The following is a 20870-nucleotide window of genomic DNA, read 5'->3' on the forward strand; positions in this document are numbered from 1 at the left end:
TATTTACCGACTTCTCCGCACCGACTCCCAAACGAATTTCAAAAGTTTCAAACTTTCCAATTCAGGATCGCTGCAAACTTCACCTTATTTGAAAAAAAAACCCTCCCCGCGACAAAATCACATTGCATTTCAACCGCGCGGCGTGGGGCATCAGAAAATATATTGAGACACACGAAAACTGACTCCCCAATTTTGGGGGAGGGGGGGGGATCACGTAATTTTAAAAAAAATCACCAAGAAATGAAGATCTGGCAAAGAGGGGGGGGGGGGGGGAAGAGAGAAACAAGTCTTGCAAATTAAAATGATTGTTGCAAGTGGGATTTTTTACTGTCTTCAAACACATCGAGGGGAGAGTGGTTTTAATTAGCAAACCTCAGCGGTGGGAGAACAAAAAGTGGAGTATATAATATAAAGGCGAGCTCACTCACTCACTCCACTCACTCACAACACACAAATACACACACACACAAACTGCCCAGCAAAAACTTCCCAGTACTTCACTAGTCAATTTCATCCCCACAACCCGCACTATTCGTTCCAGCAATTGGCACAAACTCACCGCCGTTGACTCGGCATCTCTTTGCGATAACTTTTTGCACGCGATCTCCACTTTCCAAATTTTGGAAATTATTTTTCTCTATTTTTCACGGCCTAAAGAAAATTCTTTCCCCAGCTTCTTTTCAGAAGCCATTGTGCGGAGGATGCTGGGAGTGACGTCAGGGGGTTTCGCAACATTAGAGGCTGTTGCAGTTTCTGGAGTTCAGGAGATAGGAGGTGGTGGGCAACTGCGAGTCCACCCCATTCACCCACCCAGCCATCCCTGCAGAGTGCTGCCCACCGACAACCGGGGGCATCGTGCTCACTGCTTCTCTTTGTTGTCTCTTTGTGTGTGTGTTTTTCTTTGCAAAGTGGGCTCAAAGAGCCTGATAGCGGGCAAGTGATGCTTGGAAATTGACCACAGCTCCTCCACGCTGGCGGGGAGCATGGACTTTCCATTCAAATGAATGGGAGGAACCAAGACTTGCTGTTTTTTGTTTCTTTTTCTTCAGTGGTTGGATCTGGAAAGAAGATACCTCGTTGAAGAGGATTGGATTGAGCCCCCAACGGTGGGGTTTGTTTCGTGGAAGTTTGCAGAGCAGGTATACTCTCTGGAAGGAATGATCTCTGGATGTTACCTCCTTAATCTTACCGATGTTAGGAACGGAGAACATAGGTAGGACTTGATCGTTGCTTTTATGCCAGTGAACATATTCGAATTCAATGCAAAAGGGTGGCCAAATGGTGCATTTGGTTGTTGTTGAGACCAATCGATGGATACACGTTTATGAAGTCCCACTCGTCGGACGTGACACTTTTTCATGTTGGTTTAAAATGTTTACTATTTTTTTAAACAAATTTTGATGGAAACTTGCTTTCAGTTCCAATCTGCCTCGTATTTTGTGACAGTCAGTGTCAGGTCTAATGTTTTTCTCAATGTTCCTCAACTGGATACTTGGGTGTAGTTGAAAGGCATGGACAGCAAATATAAATATGATTTGTTTAGACAGTGAGAAGTTACTATGTGAGGAAATAGTGTACTATTCACATTACTAGCAAGCAATTTCTAATTGTTTAACATGTTTATTGGTGTTATTTTCCTGTCAATTATTAAATTATTGGGACAGGCACAAGAATTCTTAAGAGTAGTAGTTGCTGAGGAATGTTTCATTGAAATCAATTTTTGCCATTTCCTTGACTGCTGTTCATTGTCTATTAGTGATGATGACACATTTGTAAACTGGAGTCCAGAAAGTAGCAAGATTATTATTCTGCTCACTTCAAAATATTAAGGATGGATGCTTTGATTCATTGATGCCACAGACCCCATACTTTGTCTGACAATAGCTGGAAGATTTAAATAACAGCTACTACAATGTGTTAGTCAACAAAATTAGTGGAATGACTATATTGAAAGCTAATGAGATGACCACTGAATTAAAAGTTACTGACACTCAATATTTCACTCGTACGTGGCTACTTTGCCAGAGCGGTTCTTGAGTAAAAATCTGAGTTTGGATGCATTTCTACTCTTCATGTGTCAATTTGGAAACTTTCAGGAGGTGAAAATAGATTTTGTCCCATTCTTTGTGTATAACACTGTGCATCAGATATCTTTTGCCTCTCAGTAATTGTAGGACTGGATGCCGAGGGATAGATTTTAGAAGGTTCCTGTCACCAATTGAAGAAATGTTCACGAGCACGACTAAATTCATGTTAATATTGCATGAGAAATAGGAGCAGATTTCTGTTGGACTTCACAATTTAGAAGAAAGTGCTTGAAATCTGAAAAGTTGACCTCTTTAATTTTACTGATGCATGCATATTAAGGTGCTAATCACTGTCTCCATGTTAACGGTTGGACCATAGAAATGATGCAGTAGTTAAAAACTTACAGTTGGAGGGATGCGCAATGATTCCCATCAATGCATCTTGACAAAATAATATTTTTTGAAATGCAAACTAAACAATTGTGCTGCATGTTTATATTTCATTTAAAACAAGCCGCAAAGGAAGAATTTTTCCAGGATTCTTTACAAATTAGCAACTCGGTTCAAGTCTTTAACCAGGGAACACATTGAAAAATTGATAAGCAGAAATTTAAATCTGTCTCTTGGAGCTATTAAGTTGAATTCCATCCTCCTTGTATAACTGAACGAATTTTAACTTTCAAGAGTTGGGACATGCATACAATAGCTACATGCACCTTAATTTTCTTTTAAATATCCTCACGGTTGAAGCCTCTTACATATATGTAAAATTCATAGCAATTATAAACGTCCCAGCAAATATAATTTATACAACATAATTGTAAATGCACCAGCAGGCTCAGAAACTACTAGTTACCCACAACGGAATCAGACATATGTACATCTACAACAGAATTAGAATACATTATTAAATGCTACTAACAGAATTCCAATATCTGCAATATAATTACTCCATATTGTCAAATATTACACTGAATTAGAACAGTACCAAATATCCAAAACGAAATCTGATACCAAATACCTAAATCGGAATATAGTATCAAATATACAATATAGTCAGAATATGTTCCGAATACCAAATAAAAACAGAATGTGAACATTGTACCATATTTCCACAGCTGAATTGAAACAATGTACCAAATAGCCACAAAACAATTAGCAAAGTACACTAAATATGAAGGATAGAATTCAAAAAATGATACAAAGACCCAGAACAGATTTCAAACTTTGTTATTGAATATTCAGGAAATAAATTCAAATACAGATAGATAGCCCAATCAATACATGGTACAAAATAACCTCAACGGAATCGGAAAATGGGGACAAGTACTCATTGCAGAATTAAAGTATTGCACCCAGTGCTCTGTACATAATTAGTCTACGATACCAAATTTATATGAGGTAATTAGTACAAACTGCAAAAGTGTGATTATTGAATTCTAACATATACCAATATCCGATCAGGATATATCATCAAATACCCTCCGGAGAATTAGATTGTAAATGGATACAGGACATGATTGGAATATTACAGTAAGTAATCTGGATAATATGAACAGACTATCAAGGAATAATAATCTTTATTATTGTCACATGTAGGCTTACATTAACACTGCAATGAAGTTACTGTGAAAATCCCCTAGTCGCCACACTCTGGTGCCTGTTCGGGTACACAGAGGGAGAACTCAGAATGTCCAATTCACCTAACTGACTGTACAATCACAAAATGATAAGTATCATAATATGAATCAGAATCTGGTTGAAGATATAGTATCAAGTACACAAAACAGAACCAGAACCTCATGATATGACTATTTAATACAACATTTCCTCAGTGGATTTGCTATGATGTTCTAATTTTGTTGTGAGCACCTGATATCATTTTCTGATTCTGTTAACTACTTGCTTGGAATGTGTTGTTGTTTCGTATTATATTCTCGTGTTGGTGGTATTTTGTGCATAATACAATCGACTCAAAATAGGACCAGAATTTGATGTCAAATGCCTGCAACAGAAAATGGCACCCAGAACCAAATACGAACAGCAGAATTTGAACACAGTCAAAATACCATACTCACTATAAGCAATACCTTACCAAGAACCTAAAACATAGTTGGAATATAGTGCCAGATACAACTGTGTTAGAATATTTTACTAAATGCCCAAATCTGTGTCAGAATATGTTAACAAATACTCATATTAGAATTAAACTATAATTAACAGATTGTGCTTTGTGGCATAAAATAAAGTTTCAGAAAATGGAACCAAATGTCCACAATAAAGTTGGGGGATTGTAAAAATGAACTCACTAATGAATCAAGATATGGCAACGAATATCCACAACTGAAGCAGAAATTTGTAACCAATAGCCGCAACTGAATTAAAATATAGTACGAAAAATGCCTGAGAGAATGAGAAAGTAATACTCAAAACTCACAACAGCATCAAAATGTGACTTTAAAAACTTCCTTAAAAGAACTAGAGCATATGAATGCCAACAACAGTAACATAATTTAGTGAAAAACAGGTAGTGCTAAACTAGAACACAAAAAGAAGATACCAAAAACATCCACAAAAGATATGGTATCACATTTGCACAGCAGAGTTGGTCAGCTAAACAAAATATCAATCACATTACCACATCACAACAGTACCAGAATATGGGATTAAATGCTAGAATCGGATTGTGTTCCCATAAATCCATATCAAAATCTCAATGTCGGAACAAATACCAAAAACGCAATCAGAACACAGTACAACCACAGCAAAATCAGAAGAGTGCATAAAATTACCAAAACCGAATCTGAATATAGTGCAAATACCAAAAACAAAATTGGAATAAAGTACCAGACACTCCCAACAAAATCTGAATATGACTTTGACGATCCAGAACACAATTAAAATATTGTGCGAAAAACCCACAAACAAATTAAAACGATTTGTCCGAAACTCACAAAAGAATTGATTTTTTTCAAAATAAAGGAAATCCTTCCAATGCAATTGGATAGCAGAATTGAATTCCCACACAGAATGGAAATATGCAAGGAAATACAACTCATTAGCAATATGCTAGTAAATACTAACAACATGAAAATATAGTCCAAAATACTCACAGCACATTTGGAATATGTTACCAAGTAACCACAGCTGAATTAGACTGAAATACGAACCACCCACAGCAAGATTAGAAGAATAGCTAGAAAATAATTTTAACATAATACTAAATAATCAGAACATAATCAAAACAGTAAATTGACCCCCTATGACAAATTAAAATTTTCAGAACAGAATTGGAACACAGTAGGACATGCCCTGAACATAATTGGAATTCAAAACTAATTGCCCAACATAGAATTGGAATAAAACCCTAAATACACATACAAAATCAAAACACTGGGTGCTGTATGCTACAAAAAAAAGGCTGGAAACATTCAGCAAGTCGGGCAGCATTTATGAAGTGAGAAACACAAGTTAATGTTTCAGGGGCTAACCTTTCATCAGAACCAATATATTAAACTTTTAGCATAATTGTTAAACAAAACTTTTAAACTGTTGACAAAACTGTTCTTGGTGTTTAGAACATAAGTGCTCATTTGAATTTAATCATCGGAAATTTATTTTCAGAAAAGATTGTCTTGTGAGTTGAGTTTTCCCATTCCATGCATTGTAATACCAGAGTGACTAATTTCAACTTAAGCACAGTGTCTTTCATAGAGTAAATTCTTTTATGGCCCAGAAAGAGGTTGTTCGGCCCTTCGTGTCCGCGCCGGCCATCAAGAACCTACCTACTACTCTAATCCTGTTTTTCTGCATTTGATCCATAGCCTTCTATGCCATGACATTTCAAGTGCTCATCTACATTAAATGTTGGGGGTTCCACCTCTACCTTTCAGACAGGGTTTCAGATTCCAACCATCTTCTGGGTGAAAAAGCTTTTCCTCACATCCCCTCTAAACTTCCTGCCCCTTACCTTAAATCTATGCCCCTTGGTGATTGACCCCTCTACTGAGGGGAACAGTTCCTTCCTATCCAATCTATCTGTGCCCCTCATAGTCTTATACACAACATGCAAACACTATGTGCTTCTCCATAAAATATACAAATGATTTTACGCAAGGTACGTTCTGTTTTGTTTGATAGATGTATTACATGATACAGCACATCTGCGAACCACCTCAACAGTCCATACATTCTTCATCTGACCTTCTGGAGGTGCTTCAAGTTTTCCTTTCAGAAACTAGCCACAGACCTTAACAAACAGCTGATATGAGAGAAGAACATACAATTTTCATAGGCAAGAAAAGACCAGCTGAGTTCATCAACCCTTCCCCACGCCCAAGATAGGAAATTTCAGAACATAGAAAATGTTCTGAGTAGGCAATTCAGCCCCTCAAGTCTGTCCTGTCATTCAACTAGATCATGGCTGATCTTCTACTCAACACCATTTTCCCACATTATTCTTCTTTACTGGATACCATTAATATCTAAAAATTTCTATGGCCAGATCATCTTGACAAAACATTGCTTCCTGTCCCTCCACCTCACCACTCACCTCTGTAGCCATTTGACATTCTGGGGAAAAGCAAATTAACAAGGGAAACAAAAAGAAGGCCAGTAAGAAAAAATAAATGCTCTGGAAAATTCCTCTCGTACCGTATCAGGCAAATTAAACTAGTTCAAAAGTTCACACGGAATAAGTTATTTATAAAGAGACTTCACTTTTATCTGATAACACTGATGCATAATATCACACACACACAAATATATATATATATTTGTAATATTTTCATTCATTTATCCATCCCTGGTAGTAATGAAATTATAAATATATGAAAACCAACAAATATGTTGAAACTGAATATGCAAAATAGGTAATGATTTGAAAATGCAAAATCTGAAAAATTACATGAAAAACACTGGTTCTGGAAAAATGAGGAATATATACATGTAAAAATGTTGAGTCTGAAAAATACCATCTTAATAAAATATATTGAACTTCTGAAAATACCTGCCAGTTAACTCGATTTAAGAATGTATCAGATAGATTATGACAAGCCAGTTTGAAAAATATTTGATACATGAAAGTTCAAAGTATGAAGAAGAAGTGAATGTAATTAAAACACAATATGTAAAATCACAAAGATGTGAAAATACCTGAAATATAGAAAACCGCTGATGATGTGAAATGATCAAATGTAAACGTTAAAAATTAAAGATATGTAAAAACACCAGATGTGTAAAATAACAGATATTTTGCAATGTTGGATATATAAAATCCCAACATGTAAAATGTTTGATGTGCAAAATTGCTTGATGTGTGCAAGTATTTAAAAATATTGAATGTGTAAAACTACCAAATACGTAAAAATACCAATTTACACTCCCGTGTAAAAATACTCAAACGCCAAAACAAAAATAACAGGATTTGTAGAGCCATTCAAATTTTAAAATATTGACTTTAAAAAGTACCAGATAATATAAATGTCTAAGTGTGGAAAATGCCAGTGATATTGGGTATATAAAAATCTCTTATAAACACAAAAATACAGAAAATGCAACACTGGATATGTTAAAACAGTTGACAATTTAAACAGAGTATTATGTGAAAATACTGAAATGCATTACAAAATCCATATACTCGATATATGAAAATACCAGTAGGCAAAAATAATGAAAATGTAAAAATACCTGGTGAGTAATAACAGTGATTATGGTGAAATGCTAAATCTGTGCATATAGCAGATATCAAAAAATAAGATAAATTTAAAATACTATCTGTAAAATAACAGACTTAGTCCATAATTTTATTGTCTATATTAGTTTTATAATTTAAAAGTATGAGCAATGTAAAAAGTATTAATGATATTGAATATCAGACATGTAAGCAGGTCACAATATAAAAGTATCAGTTACATAATAATACAAAACTGCTCAATGCGTAGAATCCCATTGCCATGGGGTTTCTGCCAGGCTCCCATCACAACTCTAGAGACCCCAGGAGAATGGAGGCTCCAGGAGAATCTATTTGAAAATAGCAGGGAGCCGGTTGTGCAGTGTCCCCGCTCTTTCAGGGTAGGTTTTTACGGAGCAGAATCACTGCAGACCCCTTAGATGGAAAATGATATCTGGGCAGACCCAGGGATGGATTCAGCACTGGGGATTCTGTACACTGAGAGTGTCTGACCACTCTATCCCTGTCCCTAATACTTCCAAATTATTTTGTGAAATATAAACCTTGATACCAAATGTTTTATGATGTTATTAGGTTAATGTACAGAAATATTAATTCCCTAAAACATGTTTCAGCATTTTCAATTCAACAACCAACGATTAACAGAAGTAAGAAGTATCTTTATTTCCCCTTCATAGCTTGACAAGACTTCTGAAGTAAATTAATAAAAATTTTAGTTGCAAATTCTGTTATCATCCTTGTGGGTCTGAGATGAGGTTGTTCACGATCTTGACTTCTAGATACTGCTGGAGACGAGCAGTATTGAATATTTATTGATTATGTACATTATGCACTCTGCATGCAGCTCATTTGATCTGATGATGTGGATTATAAATGTACTTATTTAACATTCATCTTTAAATTCATCTTTAAACTCCCAGAAGTACATTACTTACACTGTCCTACATCCCCCCCCCCCCCCCCCCCCCGCCCCCCATTGAAGTCTCTGTCTTCACCTGTGCTTCCCAGAAACAAACATTGTGGCGGTTTGACCAATTTCCCCAGCCTTGTTCTCAGCTCTCTGAGGTTGCACAGGATTCAAGTTCTCCGTGTTTTCCTTTTAAATACTCCGTAGAGTATTTAAATCTATTGGTTTTCTGTCCAGGCTGTCTTCTTGGTCACAAGGTTAGTTAATCCATTCCATTGATGGTCTTCTTGAAGGTATAAGTGAACTACTGTTTCTTTTTATTATTCCATTTGTCGTCTCCACAAGATAAGATATCAGATTTTGTGTCTTTGGTCTTTTCCAAATCTGTTCTCGAATGCAGACTGATTTCATCTGGTTGGAGAACTGATAAATTCTGAATTGTATGATGTTGATTGAAGTCACTGGTTTCATTTTCACAATATTCATCCTCCTTCTGCCTTACTCTCTCTATATCATTTGCTTTTAGACATGGTATGAGAGTATGTGGAAGAACAGGAAATTGAGTCAATAGTCTTCTTCCCATCAGAAGTTCTGACGGAGCCCAAACCATTTTTGAAGTAAAGTGGAACAGTAGTTCAACAGACCTAAGTTGTATCAGTATTCTTTTTCAACAAAACTTTTACTATTCTGACTCTTCTTTCAACCTCTCCATTTGCTTGTGAGTACCTTGGTGAACAAACTATGTGGACAAATCCACAGGCTTCCTCAAATTTCTTGAACCAACGGCAGGCCATTGTCTGGAATGACAGGATCAGGAATACCATGCGTGTCAAAATTTTCTTCTTGTGAATTAATGGCTGTTTCTGAAGACGTTTAACCTCAATCCATCTGGTGTAATAGTCAACAACTATGAGAAATGGCGGCCCTTTGAGTTTGAAAAGGTCCATTCTGAGACGTTCCCACGGCCTGGATGGGAATGAGGATACCATCAGCAGTTCCATTTGCTCTTGGTGATGCAATGCACAGGCTCTGCAGCTCAAATTAATTTCCTCCAGTGATTTTGAGATTCCTGGCCACCAGACTGCATTTCACGTTCTAGCATGACACTCTGTAATGCCTTGGTGCCCTTGGTGTATTCTCTGAAGGATCTCGAGTCTGAGGACCAACCTGTCATCGGAAATTTGCAATCCATCCATGACACTGAGTTGTCTTCATTGCTCGAAGTATTGTTTTAGGCTGAGATTGTTTGGACAGGCACGGTGGCGTAGTGGTTATCACCGCTGCCTCACAGCGCTGAGGACCCGAGTTCGATCCCGGCCCCGGGTCACTGTCTGTGTGGAGTTGCACATTCTCTCTGTGTTTGCGTGGGTCTCACCCCACAACCCAAAGTTGTGCAGGGTAGGTGAATTGGCCACACTAAATTGCCCCTTAATTGGAAAATAAAAAGAATTGTGTATTCTGACCATCCATTTTTGCAGTCTTCTCTCATTTTCGCACATCTTTCTGTGTTTGTTGGATTTTGTTGCTGGTAGGAATTTTATAGTACATGATTCTACATTCGCAATGAAATTTATGTTCTCCTGTTCAAGCTTCCCAACAGGAATGTATGACAGTGCTTCTGCTGTTGCTTGTTGCCTTGGGCATATTTGCCTATCGGTTTCTTGCTTCATACAAGCTTCTCTTCCATGTAATGAACTTGTGATTCCTTCACCTCTGTTCCTAGAAAATCTTCTGCCTGACTTTCTCTAGGTTTTCACTTGGTTCTAGTAGGTTTTGGTGCTCCTGCTTCAGGCTACTTGTTTCATTCTTATCAAGACTTCTGAATAATTTGGGGTATTATGTCCTGAATTCTGTTGATTTTTCTGGGTAAAGATCAACAGTCAAGATTTTTGATTGTGGACCACATACAATATTTCTGTGATTTCTCTTCCTTGTCCTGGAGCTTAGCAATTACTGTCCCTTGACCATCAACTGAATGCTTCCTCGACCATGGAGGTGTATGGTTGATGTCTGGATGAAGTTTTGCTTACCCACTGTTCTGTGTCTGAAAGAATTGAAACTCTAGGTTCAATGTCTAATTTGAAGATTTTATGTCTATTGACCATAATGAGAATTACCAATTTAATTAAATGTATGTTGTGGAAGCTTCATCACGTGACTTTCCCCCATGCTCCAGCCATTACTCAGTCAACACATCCATCCTTGTGACATACTGCCTTCTTACACCAATTGGAAAGCCAAAAGACTCTACCCAATAGGATGGTGCTTAACTGTCGGCAAAACAACTTTATCCCAAAAAACAATTTGATCCTGCAATTTCTCCCCAGCATGGCACTTGATTATCTTTTTGGTCTTCAGCTTTTGGATGGTACATGATCTTAGCTGTTTCTCCTTTAATTTTTACACTCTGCGCTTTTTGGTGCAGCCTATTGATTTTAAAATGGCTTCTCTTCTTGCAGGAAGTGCACTTTGCATTTTTTGCAGGATTTTGTTTGCACCAGTGCAGCCTTTTCCTGCCACAGCGATTAAAACAATAATGGTGGCTGCTGCGTCCTCTTCACTTTTTCCTTGTTTTGGTTAGGTGAGCTGCTACTTCTATGTGGAACAATCTGCACCACCTCAGCCTTTTTCTCTACAAGATTTATTTTTCAGTTCTGCCTGCCTTGGTAACTGCACAGTTCCATCAACTGCAGAAAACCTGGTGAAGTCGTTTCTCAGATTCCTACCAGAGTTCGATCCCAAATTATTTTGACTTTCAATGCTCCATATTCACAATTCTCAGTTAGTCATTATAAATTGTTGCTGAAGGAGTCTATGGACTCTCCAAGTCTTTGGGTATGCTTATTGGACTTCATCCTCTCTATAAATAGTGTTTCTTTGAAGACTAAAATAATTACGAAAGGCTTTGATGACCTCTTCATCTGTCACCATTTATTCATTTATGCTGTCTGACAATTATGTCATCTGCACTAGCATCTATGATGTAGAGTAAGACCAGTTCCTTGCTCATCTTCTCTGTTAATCCTGAAGCTATTCTGTGCCTGCTAAACCTGTGCCACCAATTCTGCTACTCTTCAACTTGTGACAGGCTTTCTATGTGGTCATAGTACTCTGGTAAAGGTAGAATTTTCTCAATGGCTTCCCTTCATTGTCACCTTTTCTGGAGTTGCGTTGAAGATTTTCCCGTGCAATTCTTATCCTGCAATCATTTCTTATGCTGTTTCTTCCATTCCCTGGGCTCTTGGTTATATTTTTACTGTCAGAATTTTTTTACCATTGTTGTGGGTCTTTGATGGGTTCATGATCTTGACTTGTAGATACTGCTGGAGACAAGGCTATTGGTAAACTCTACCTTTTATTGAACACTGTACATGGTTAGTACAATACAGACTTCGCATGAGGCTTTACATCAAAATGTCTCTCTCTATGCTCTGTTGTCATATGATCTTACGTCACTGATTATGTTGACTATATATTTAACATGAACCTTTTACATATTCAACAGTAACCCTTTATACTACATTAATCTACTCTGGCTTATTATCCAATTTGTATTCAAACTATTACAAGTATGTATCAACTGATGCTGCTACTATTTGAATTTTTGACTGAGAAAAATAAATATTACATCATATGTGCTTCAAAAGTTGCAACAAGTGTGCTATCAGTGTTGTCTGTTATATTTGAAGTGGCTGTCTGCCTATTTTGCTTCCACACACAAAGTCCCTCTCTATTCAAGAAGAAACACATTCAATATAAACTTCACAAGATGAAAAATCGCTTATTGTCACAAGTAGGCTTCAAATGAAGTTACTGTGAAAAGCCCCTCGTCGCCACATTCCGTCACCTGTTCGGGGAGGCTGGTACGGGAATTGAACCCGCACTGCTGGCCTTGGTCTGCTTTACAAGCCAGCTATTTAGTCCACTCTGCTAAACCAGCCCCTACATCACAACGTAATTATGGATGAGAAATGCAGTTCAGCTTTCCCTAGTTTATCCATCCAGAAAATAAAACCTTCCTATTAGTCCTAAATTTGTCTTTTCCTATTTTGAAATCTATGTCCTATTCATATAATTTATTTTCTGGATTTATTTTTCATATATCCTGTTTACAATCTTGTATGCCTCGAAAATATTACCCCTCAGACGCTCCCTTTGAAATCTCAAGTGTTAATAGTCGATCAATTAAATTAGTAAGGATAAGCTCACACCGATAAAGAGCATTGATTGTTTAAGTACATGTGCACATATAAACAGAGACTCCCTTTTAAGGGGCTGCCACTTTAAATTGTTAACCTACCCACCTTATTGTTTAACTTCAAAAGAGTCTAAGTAGGTGACTCCTTTTTTGAAGTTTTGATTTTTCATTACAGTGATCCACCAGGGACTGTCACCCCTTCTTATTTTTGATTATTTTTATTTTATCAAAAAAAAAGTCGAAAGAGACTCTCCCCACCTGTTATCTCCTGGCACTTTTGATCTTTTGTTTAATTTATTGATTTTTGTTTCATAAAGAGAGGCATCTGGGATACTGGGTGTCGGTGAGTGAGGAGGCTGACATTTGTAACTTTTGTATTCTGGAAATAAATTTAACGTTAAATACAAGGTTTATGTCTGGGGTCTTACTTCACTGTCTGACTTCAGAATGAATCATAGTGCTTGACGAGCAGGGTTGCCTGAATGTAAAGGTTGGAAGCTTAAGATTTTTTTTCAGCGGAAGATTGTAATCTGAGTTGCTTTCAGTCATTCTTCACAAAGGCAAGTGTAAGTTATCAGGGCATGATTATCCACTGATGTTCTATGATTCTGAACCATTGGAAAATACAGTGGATTTGTGAACATGGATCAACACCTACTGAAGAGAAAACAAGATATGGCCTTGAAATTGTAGCAAAGTATTTTGTGAGCTTGATGCCAGTCGGTTGGATATTAATGAAGGTTTGGGTCTTCTATTAAGCATCATAGATGAAATTTACAAGAAAGATGATTTGTTAGATGCCTACGAGTTATGATCAGGGTTTGATACATTTCAAAAGACATACAGTCATTCCATAGAGAAAGATATCATTTATCTTCAACAGATTATAAAACATTTCAGAAATCAAATTTGACGATTCCTTGTTTAGTGTTCACCTTTAAATTAAAAGCAAAATAGTGTAGACCCTAGAAATCTGAAATAAAAACTGAAAATGCTTGAAATAGTGAGCACGTCTGGCATTTTCAGTAGAGATAGAGAAACAGTTAATATTTTGAGTTGAACAAGAGACCTCTTCAAAACTGAGCAGAATCCAATCCAATTCAAACTCTAACCCCTTTACTTCTTCCACGGAATGCTTCTATAGCTGCTGAATGTTTTCAGCACTTTGGTTTATATCTCATATTTAAATTGCTGGATTGTGCTACGGTGTCACTAATGGATAGGCTCCTGGTCTTAGCTGGTGTTTGGTTCTTTGAAAAAGGCACCCCATTGGATCAAAGGTCTTGTGCTTTAAATAAAGTTCTTGGGGAAGTAGTCATTTCCAGCATCCTGTGCTGCAAATGGGACAGTCCAGGGTGTCAAAAAGGATGGAGGACTCAATGATGACGGCATTTTGCAATCGTTCCACTACAGGGTGCAGGCATCGGGACAACAAATCAGTTAGATGCAAAAAGAGTGATGAATTAAGGTACTTATAGCAGATTACAGGATTGGCGTAGATGAATGAACCACAGGAATACCGGGGGAACAGTTAACTGGTATTTCAGATGTGACTCGAGGTAGCCAGAGACTTTTCCCCAGGGTGGAAATGGCTGTCACGAGGGGACATAATTTTAAGGTGATTGGAGGAAGGTATAGGGGAGATGTCAGAGGTAGGTCCTTTACACAGAGTGGTGGGTGTGTGGAATGCACTGCCAGCAGAGGTGGTAGTGTCAGAATTATGAGGGACATTTAAGCGGCTCTTAGACAGGCACATGGACAGCCGTAAATTGAAGGGGTGTAGGTTAGGTTGATCTTAGATTAGGATAAATGGTCAGCACAACATCATGGGCTGAAGGTCCTGTACTGTGCTGTACTGTTCCATGTATAATTATGTAATGAACTGCTGAAAGAACAGCAGGGTTAAGAAGCAATGTGTGGTGCAGCGAAGTCCGGAATTGAAGATGATCTTAATGGTCAGTCTGAGGAAATGGTAGCAGTCACAAGAAGGTTTAGTTTGGTAATGGGTGTATTATAGATTTATTTAATGGTGCCATGTTGGATAGTGGTTGCATCTCACCAGTATGGAACAGATGGTTAAAATGTTATTGAGCTTCACTCAATAGTGAGGATCGAAGTAAAATCGGGAAGGATGAAATAGCTCTACTTGTTTCAGGTTTGGGGGTGACCACACATTGAGGCCATTGAAAAGACTGGTGATTCCATGCGAAATGGCTGGAGTGGGCGACATTATTAGTACAGATGTAGATACCAGCGAAAAACCCTTGCTGCTGAGCAACTCTGCCTAGGAAAAGTTACAAATGAAACTGGACATGGAACAGGTTAATGGAAAGTTAGCAAATCCCAGTTTATCAGAATATCATGTATCTCCTTGATAAAATCTGACATTTCTAATCCAAATATTATAGAAGCGTTAATGGCATAAGGTGATTGGGGTTTGAGAGAGAAAGACACCGATTCTCAAAGTTACGTGGACAATTTTCTCACCCATCTTATCCACAGATTAATACTTCTAATAAAGAGCACATGTGTGGTTGATGATGAGAATACATTCTTATTAGAGAAAAATGTGACATTTGTAAAAAGTATCAAAGGAAAGTACCACATCTCATTGTAAGTCTTCCATTTGCATGAGATTTTAATGATTTTAATAAACCAAACTGCAGATTAACAACTGATCTGGCATGGGCAGCGCATGCAAAGAATTTGCTCAAATGGTTGAGGACTGTAGTCTATTGACATTGGGAAGAATCTCAAAATAACTCCTGTGCTGTGTGACGGTTCCACAGCTCGGGAATGGAGAACAATAAGTTCCATTCTTTTCTGCACATGTAAACATTTTACAAGCAGGAAGAAGGGCATTCATCAAAGCAGAAGTATCAGGAAATTTGGAGACCTAAGGCATCGCATACGACCATCCGACATAAACATTAATCCTAGGAATTTAGTATCAAGGGTCAGAAAAAATGGAAAGGTCCATGAAGGTGTTAGAGTATGATAGTAAGACAGTGGTCCTCCAACATGCTGGTCAACGGCCCATTTATCTCAGTTAATTGGGATTGATTACAAACTTTCAGAATCAGAGGAATTAATAGAAGGCAATAAGACACCTTGGGTGGGATTCTCCCAGCCCCGCGCTGGGCCGGAGAATCCCTGCAACCGCGCCTTGCCACCCCGACGCCGGCACGCGCGGAGAATTGGCGCCAATCGCGGGCCACTCTACGCGGTCGGGCCGCCGATTCTCCGGCCCGGATGGACCGAGCGGCTTCTCTAAAAAGGCAGAGTCCCGCCGGCGCCGTTGCTCTCTTTGATTGTTTCTAAATATGGCGGTCAATATGGTCGCCTTCCTTAATTCTAATTATGTTTCCTTTCGAGTTGCCAGGTATCTTTCGATACCGCCACAAGGTTCAAACCCGAATACTGATCAAAGAGTCGGTACACCAGTTAGTTCAAAGTCAAGACTATTTATTTACATACACAGCACTATCTACTCATGCACGAAATACTACAGACCAAATTATCACTACTGCTAAAGCCTATACTTAGCTTTGGGCGCCCACTCAGTCAGAGAAACAATGGCCGTTGTTCGGTTCTGAGGCTGCTGGGGTCGAAGTGGTGGAGGGGAACAGCTAAGGTCGTCCTTCTGGTAGCGAGCGTTGACCTTGGATTTACTTGCTTCTGGTGTAGCTGGTGGACGGGTCTCTCCGCTGTGAGAGCCGATTCCAAGAGAGCGATTCTCTCTTGGGGCCTTCTTCTTATACCCGAAGGGATTTCGCGCGCTTTTGGGCGGGCCTTGAACTTGGCCCCAATCAATTGGGCCATTTCTTGATCATTCGCATTGATCCTGACCAATAAAGGGGTGGGTGCCCTGATAGCTGGGCATGTCCTAGGTGGCCGTTGGCCTGCTTTTGGTTTGGGGAACTGGCACCGCGAGGTCTGGGGCCAGATCGGTTACTTAAGTATCTTCCTTTGTTCCCGGAGATGGGCCATCCATATGCTAATGTGCCTACAGTTTCAGTCTCGCCTGGGAGCTGTTTCTCCAATATGCAGACAGGCTCTGTGCCTGCTTGATTTCTTAATATTGTCCATTTTTCCCTGCAATCTTTGCAAATGTCCATTTTGTATTCTGGAAGTGGCCACCCCAGATGGCTACAGCGCCGTCCACACCTGGTTGCAGCCGGCGGGAACTCTGCGCACAGGGTTGGCGGGCGGACTGTGGGGGGGGGGGGGGGGAGGGTGCAGGGGGGGGTGCTGGGGAGACTGGGAGGAAACCGGAGCACCCGGAGGAAACCCACGCAGACAAGGGGAGAACTTGCAGGCTCCGCAAAGATAGTGACCCAAGCCGGGAATCGAACCCAGGTCCCTGGCGCTGTGAAGCAACAGTGCTAACCACTGTGCTACCGTGCCACCTCAGTTGGTAACATCCCCACGCCGCCCCAACCTAGTTTTTCAAAGAGAAAAGTCTTGTTTTCATTTCATTGATGTGTAGGTAATGTGTGATGTCACTCATCTTATCCTGCATGATACTTTAAATGTGTAATAATCTACCATACCAACCCTGGTAATTCAAAGACATGATTCGGGATTGTGAATTGCATTCAGGTTAGATAGGTTATGACCCCAATAGATTTGTGTTGTGAACTATATAAGTAAACAGGTTTGAAACAAGGTTCATGAAACTGTAACAATTCTGAATGACTATTTCTCCGAATATTTACAAACAACATGACTTTCAGAAACAAATGTTTCCAGATAAAGACAAGAGATATCAGGGAAACGAAAGTACCAAACAGGCTAAAGAATACAAAAACAATAAGTCTCAAGGGTTAGATGGCACTTATCCCAAGAATAAGGGAGACATTCAAGGTAGGAGGCACTGCAAAGAAGAATCATGAGCATCGGAAATAGGATCAGAAGTAGGCCATTCTGCCCATCAAGTCTATGATTCAATTAGATCATAGCTGACTTCTTCAATGCATTTTCTCATACTTTCCCTGTATCCTTTAATGTCATTACTATCTAGAAATTCATTTGAAATTAAATGAAATGAAATGAAAATCGCTTATTGTCACAAGTAGGCTTCAAATGAAGTTACTGTGAAAAGCCCGTAGTCACCACATTCCGGTGCCTGTTCGGGGAGGCTGGTTTGGGAATTGAACCATGCTGCTGGCCTGCCTTGGTCTGCTTTCAAAGCCAGCGATTTAGCCCTGTGCTAAACAGCCCCTAGGTCTCTGTCTTGAACATACTCAATGACTGAGCCTCCATACCCTTCTAGGTAGAGCTATCCGAAGAGTTGCCACACTGTGAATGAAGAAATTCCTCATCGTCTCAGTCATAAATGGCCAACCTTTTATTCTGAAACTGTCCGCTCTGCTTCCAGAAAACATCCTTCCTGCATCCACCTTGTTGAGCCCTGTAAGAATTTATTATGTTAAATTAGATCACCTCTCATTCTTCTAAATTCAGAGGCGGCGTGTTCCCCTCTGTCTCTCCAGATAAGACAATCCTGTAATCACCTGGATCAGTCTCGTGAACCTTCATTGGACTCCTTCTACAGCAAGTAATGAGACCAAAACTACACACAATACTCCAGATGTGATCTCAACAAGGCCCTATGCAACGGCAGCAAAACACCTTTACCCCTGTACTCAAATCTTCTTGCAAAAAAGACCAACATACCATTTGCCTTCCTAATTACTTGCTCTACCTACATGCTAGCATGCAGTAACTCGTGAAGAAGGACACACTTTGGATATCAACACTTCTCAATCTCTCACAATTTAAAAAAAACTCTGCATTTCTGTATTTCCCACCAAAGTGGAAAACTTCACATTTTTTCACAATTATATTTATATCTCATCTGCGATGTTCTAGCCCATTCACCTAGCCTGTCCAATTCCTTTGAAGCCTCTTTGCACCCACCTCATAATTCACATTATTACCTAGTTTGTGTCATCAGCAAACTTGGAAATATTATATATTACATTTGCGTTGCCCCATACTTGCGGAGTGGTAATATATGTATATGTAATTAAATAAAGCTATATGTAATTAATTGTTTCTCTCTAGGGGAGTGAGAGGTGTATGGTTCGGGATAGATTATAGCTAATTACCTTACCTGTGTGTTGCACAATAATATTTCAACAGGGTTTTGTCTGGACAAACCAGAACCATTTTAACACATGCAATTTAAGAAATGGCAGTTCAAACGCAGTTAACCTCAGAAGTAATTAACTGATTTTTTTTATGCCAGCCCTTCTAAATGTACTGCACAAATCTAGTCAAATTATCGAAGATAAACTGTTCCAGGACATCACTGCAACAGTCCCCCAGGGTCATGTCCGGGCCCAACCGTCTTAAGCTGCTTCATCAATGATCTTCCCTCCATCATGAAGTCAGAAGTGGGGATGTTCACCGATGATATTTAGCAGCATTCATGACTTCTCAGATGGAGTCTTGATCGTATGCAGCAAGACCTGGAAAATTTTCAGGCTGGGCCAATAAGTGGCAAGTAACATATGCCCCACATAAGTGCCAGGCAATGACCACCTCCATCAAGAGAGAATCTAACCATCTCCCCTTTAACTTAGTGGCCTAGCCATTGTTGAATCCCAACTATCAATCTCCTGGTGGAGGGGGGGGAGGTTACCACTGAATTGAAACTGAACTGGGCTTGCCATACAAGTGCAGGTCAGAGACTGGTAATTCTGTGGTATAGGCAGATTGGCCATGCTAAATTGCCCTTAGTATCCAAAACGTTTAGGTGGGGTTACAGGGATAGGGTGGAGGTGCTCTTTCCAAGGGCCGCTGCAAACTCAAAGGGCCGAATGGCCTCCTTCTGCACTGTAAATTCTATGAAATCACTCAGCTCCTGATTCCCCAAAGCCTGTCCACCATCTACAAGGCACAAGTCAGGAGTGTGATGGAATACTCTCCACTTACCTGGCTAAGTGCAGCTCCAATAACACTCAAGAAGCTAAACTCCATCCAGGACAAAACAGCCTGCTTGATTGGTACCTTTTCCAACATGTAGCTGACTTCTGGCCCTAACGGCCCAAGTTATGAGAAAAAACAGGAGAAACTGTTTTTGTTAATTGATTCTGAAGCCAGATGGTGAAGTAGGCAAGCAGATGCCAGTTTTTTTACTTAATACTAGATTTATTTACAGAATGCAACATTACAAATGTCTGCCTTCTGCCTAACTAATAGCCAATGTTGCAGACGCCTCTCCTTTTATGTACCCAAAGTACTTAATCGATCAGTGTCCTCCACCTATGTAACCTGAACCTTATCATGGATTCAAACAAGCTTCTTAACTGCTCTGTTTATTCTTTGAAGCACTTTCTGTGGTGAGCTAGTATGATTTATCGGGGTACAGTTAACACTTTCTAGGTAAGACTTTTGATTCAAGGTTACTCCTGATCTATTTTGCATAATGTCGAAGCCTATATATTTAAAGACCCCCAAAGCCTGAATTCCAATCTTAAATTCCGCTTTAAACTTATTTATAACAAGTTGCTCAAAGTCCACAGGACCTCCCCAGAGAAAATCATCAACATGCATCGTAAAGGTGTCTGAGAGTTTCCCTGTGTGATAGTTCTCCAACATTGCTGGATCTGCTTTCAATTGAGTAAAGCCTACTTTCAACAAGTCAGACCTAATCAAAAAATACCATACCCTCAATCCATAAACACATTTGTTTAATTTCCACAGCTTCCCATCTACGTCGCTTGTCTCTTCAGGTGGTTTCAAAAATACTACTGATGTTATTCTCCCTGTGACAATGCGGCATTTACAGCGATTGACCTACATTCCTATGAATATGGGCAACACGTGAAGAAGATTTTCAGGATTACTTTTTTCCCTGTCACTCTTAACATCTTGATCTCCAAGTTTCTCTTCGAAACCTGAGCCAGTAATCACGCCACATTTGGGAAGCCTTTTTTGTACATATCCATCCATGTGATACGGCTGACTGTCCCCTATATGGCAATTCAGGTTAGACACCAAATTCCTTCTAACTATGCAACTTTGTTTAATTTTCCC

At 39.2% G+C, this 20870-nt stretch overlaps 2 protein-coding genes across 4 annotated transcripts in view; one reads left to right on the forward strand and one right to left on the reverse strand.

Annotated features, from left to right (window-relative positions):
* The window catches only part of plagl2 (pleiomorphic adenoma gene-like 2), a 177871-nt gene extending 177156 nt beyond the window's left edge, over nucleotides 1-715 (reverse strand). For all 3 annotated transcript variants that reach the window (XM_072514974.1, XM_072514973.1, XM_072514972.1), the window contains exon 1: nucleotides 560-715. The gene's annotated coding sequence lies outside the window, so the exon portion shown is untranslated. The remainder of the gene's footprint in view (nucleotides 1-559) is intronic.
* An 88-nt stretch (nucleotides 716-803) lies between these two features.
* kif3b (kinesin family member 3B) overlaps nucleotides 804-20870 on the forward strand; it is a 207008-nt gene continuing 186941 nt past the window's right edge. Inside the window, exon 1 of the mRNA XM_072514968.1 lies at nucleotides 804-1213. The gene's annotated coding sequence lies outside the window, so the exon portion shown is untranslated. The remainder of the gene's footprint in view (nucleotides 1214-20870) is intronic.

The sequence above is a fragment of the Scyliorhinus torazame genome, chromosome 8, assembly GCF_047496885.1.
Source record: "Scyliorhinus torazame isolate Kashiwa2021f chromosome 8, sScyTor2.1, whole genome shotgun sequence".
In the NCBI taxonomy this organism is placed as follows: domain Eukaryota; kingdom Metazoa; phylum Chordata; class Chondrichthyes; order Carcharhiniformes; family Scyliorhinidae; genus Scyliorhinus; species Scyliorhinus torazame.